General features: G+C 41.3%; 1 non-coding gene across 1 annotated transcript; it reads right to left on the reverse strand.

Moving 5' to 3' along the window:
- Nucleotides 1-1,875: 1,875 nt before the first annotated feature.
- LOC133309312 (small nucleolar RNA R71) lies at nt 1,876-1,982 on the reverse strand. Its single transcript, XR_009751300.1, has one exon. It is a non-coding gene; the product is annotated as a small nucleolar RNA R71 (small nucleolar RNA).
- Between the last annotated feature and the right edge of the window lie 2,253 nt (nt 1,983-4,235).

Genomic DNA, 4,235 nt, shown 5'->3' on the forward strand with positions numbered 1-4,235 from the left:
TGGAGGGTTTGCAGTCCGAAAGGAAGAGATCACTCACTAGTAGTTAGTAACTTAGTTTAATTTTCAGTTGTAATTATATTTAAGCGACAACCCCTCTTCCCTTCTCTGTAAACAACCATCAAGACTCCTCACGAGCAAATACCCATCTTTCTCCATTTTCTGTTTCTTTTTGTAAACTGTCTTTTAAATTAATATAAGTGTTTTTCTCTTCGTTCCAATCGTTATCTCTTGACTGAATCTCGGGTCTATGTGATATCAGTTGAGAATAATAATGTTTAAACTATCAGCCATGAGCTGAACTATCTGTGGAACGGGTAAACTGTGAAACTCTTAAAGAACTATTTTCAAAACTCTTGACCGAAGCTTTTTGTATTTCTTTGGCTGAGTAAGCTATATTCATTGTGCGCCAATGAAAATTGGGTACATACTGAGAAAGGAACTTTCATAAGGAAGAGATTTCAGACAGCTTAGCCATTGGGGGAAGGTAGATGTCATGGCAAAAACACTACTGGTCACCTTAGGAATAAGGGGCCAACTCGTCCATTTTAAGGTTCTGAACTAAGTACCTGTTGGAGTCAAGGGAGCCATAGGAATATGGAAACTTGTGAGCCATCTAGACCATGAGCTGAGGAATCAGAGTTGGCAGGAAAAGAAACTGGGACAAAGCCAAAAGGTGCTAAGTCTTGAGCAGAGAAAACAACCCCTTTAAGAGTGAAGCAGTGAATCTGTTCCTTCTGTTAAACTGTTTTAACCACCACCCTGTTGTCTCTTGATTATAATTATTTTTGTTTTAGTGATTTTATTTTATTTTATTTAGTACTTATAAAAACTCCAATGATTGTTATCTCACATTCTTCTAAACAGGAAGGATCACATACATAACGCAGCGAGAAACTGTTTGTCATCAGGTTGAACCTACTGTTCCTGAGGAACGTTGTCAAGACAATAGGGAACGTTTGACCAGACAGTTCATTTACTAACTTTTCTTCTCATTTTCACTCTTTATAAACAGTGATAAAACAATAATTAGCACTCTATCCTCGTGGGAACGATAATTTGGACATTAATACTCCCTTTATTACTTGATGTGTGCACTTGCACACTTGGATTGGAACTGAGGGAGGAATCTGTGTTCTGCAAGAACAAAAGAACGTCCCCTATCAGAACTTATATTTTTCCACCATCAGCAAACCACCCAACAAGTTTTTGGCGCTGTTGCCGGGGATAGAAACACTAACTGTTGTTCTTATCATTGTTTTCTAACACATATAATGTATATCTGACTTTACTTTTATATTTTTTTTCTTTATCACTAAATCTGCTGTGCATATATATGCCATGTGCTATTGGTTTATGAGTGAAGAGTTTGAAACACACTCTAACCACTCTATTGAAGTACCTGAGTTTCTCTTTGATCCTGAGCCAGAACGCACACTCCATAGGAGAAAAAGGAACCTCAGGGAAAAATTTCCTGAAAACATGGCTGATCACAATAATAACAATGAAGAGGTTCCCCTGAACAGAACTTTGGCTGCTCCTTTCAGGAACAGACCAGATAAGGGAGTAATCCTTTCCCCTGTAGCACCAAATTTTGAACTAAAACCTATCATGTTCCACATGATTAGGGAAGTACGGGTCTTCAATGGACTCCCTGCAGAAGATCCTTACACACACCTCACAACATTCCAAGATATTTGTGATAATTTTAAAGCCGAGGGTGTAACAGAGGAGAGCATGAGAATGAGGTTGTTCCCTCACTCCTTGGGTTTAAAAGCTAAAACATGGATGAAAACTCTCACCCCTGCATCAATCCACACATGGGAAGAACTCTCTAACAAGTTCATAGAGAGGTTTCTCCCAATGTCTCGACAAGCTGATGTTAGAGCTGAAATCTCTAACTTCAGAATGTTTCATGGAGAAAATATCTATGAAGCATTGGAGAGATACAAGGATATCATAAGAAAATGTCCAAACCATGGGGTAGAGAGTTGGGGAGTGCTACAATCTTTCTATAAAGGACTTGACCATACTTCTCAATCTCACCTAGATTTTGCTGCAGGAGGATATTTCTTTACAGGAACACTTGAATCAAGATACGAAATCATAGAAGGGACTACTGAAAGATGTCTCCAATGGCCAATAGACAGAGTGAGCCCAGTGAGGAAGCCAGGCATGCTAGAACTGGATAAACAAACAGCCATGGAAGCCCAGCTGGCATCAGTCATGAATGAAGTGAAGAACTTGAAAGCTGACCAAGCAGCACCAAGGATGGAAGTCTTACAACTCACAGGACCTGAAACAGAACCAAACTCAGCCTGTGGTGACCTTCATGACTCAACAGACTGCCCATCCACTGCATTGGTGTGTTATGCAAAAAAATTTGGCAATAGGAACTTCACCAGTGACAATCAACACGTAGGACGAAATACACATTCAAGCCCTGAAGGAACTATCATTAAGGATCAGAACCACAACACCCAATGGGGGCCACCCATTAACCAGAGACCATTCAACAACAATCAGCAGCAGTATCAGCAAGGTAGCAGTAGTGGAACGTTTGAACAAAGAAGAAACAACTACGTTCCGTTCCACAGAGATGACCAACGCATCAACACCCTGGAAAATTATGTCAAGGAATATGTCACCAGGAATGATGCAGTGGTCCGGAACATTGAGTCTCATCTAGGGCAGATTGCTGCCAACCTTCAAACTAGAACACCAGGATCACTACCAGGGGACACCGAGGTCCCCTCAACCAATTCTGAAATCCCTTGAGAGGTAAGTACCATGTCTAGCTAAAGACATTAAACTAAGCGCTGACTGGGAGGCAACCCAGTAGATACATTTGCTCTCTGACAGAGAGCAAAGTTTTAGGGTGGTTATCCATAACCACATAGCTCTCAAAAAGGAGGGAACGTCTGATGTTCCTCTCCAAAAAGTCCAAATAAAGTACGTTCCGTTCCAGGAACGTAGTTTTGGGGTGGTCCCTGACCACACAATCCCAAAATACATATATATATATAGATAATTATATATTTTGTTATATGTTCATTTAGATTTATTAAATAATAGGTGATAGGTTAGTACGTCCCCTTTTCCTTACTTAGTACTCACTATTACATGTTTTCTTATTATTTATTTCAGTTAGTTATTTATTTATTAGTTAGGAAAAGACAAAGGGAACGTTTCTTGGGTTAGGAGATAAGAGTGACTGGGACACCTGTCCCTACTGAGTCACTTAAAAAGATACGCAGCCATATCCAATTTGCATTCATTGCAATTCTTGGAAACGCGCGCAGAAAAAGCAACCGTCTCCTCAACCATTAAGGAAACTGCACCCTTTCCTTTTCCCTTTCTCCCACATCTTAACCTAAACTGTTCCATCTTCTCACACTCATCCCATCAGTAAATGGTCACCTACTGCTGACCACTCGTTCTGTAACTTCCCCATTCCACTACCTCTTCAACCTCCTATCCTTAACCTCCACGTCCCAGAAACCTTTCATTTTCGCACCCACATTCTATTTAAACTCGGTCTCTGATTTCTTCAAGTTCTACTACTTCCATTCAACTCAGAACCCTTTTATCCCTCCTGCATTTGTGCCCTAACTCCCTTTCTGAACAAAATGACTAAGCTTTCATTTAAAGTGACCCCTGTAGCCAACCGCGGCGAAGAACCAGAGCTCGTTGATCCTACCATCATTCTGTACCCATAAAGGAACATTTCTCTGCATCAGGACAAAGTGGTTTTGCCCCCATTTGTGAAGAAATCACTGGACAAACTTCGATGGTTGCTTTTCGTCACTGATGACTGTGAGTTGAACTTGAACTGGGTGGGAGAATTCCTATACCAGACGAGGAGGCTGCCCAAAGAGAAGGCACTTGATGTGGTCACAGTGAGGGGAAAACAAGTATCATTTTCTCCCGCTGATGTCCAGGAAGTACTCCACCTTCCATCCGTCACCAACTTTCTGTTCCAGGAGTATTTGGATAGTAGGGAGGTGTACAAATTTCAGAAGGATCTGAAGCAGACAGTAGCCCTGGACAATCCCAACTACTACAAAGGGTCCCTCTGCAAAGGGAGCATGAAAGACATAGCCAGGTTCTGGGCACTATTTGCCAACTCCAACATCACCCCCACCTCTCATGAAGCCTCTGCTAGCTGGGGACTTCAAGTTCATATTTACTGCATCATCAAGCACATCAGTTTTGATGCAGTAACCCTCATCTACAAC

The sequence above is a fragment of the Gastrolobium bilobum genome, unplaced genomic scaffold (assembly GCF_033153095.1).
Source record: "Gastrolobium bilobum isolate Gb01-03AN ecotype WA unplaced genomic scaffold, APGP_CSIRO_Gbil_v1 utg11366, whole genome shotgun sequence".
NCBI lineage: Eukaryota > Viridiplantae > Streptophyta > Magnoliopsida > Fabales > Fabaceae > Gastrolobium > Gastrolobium bilobum.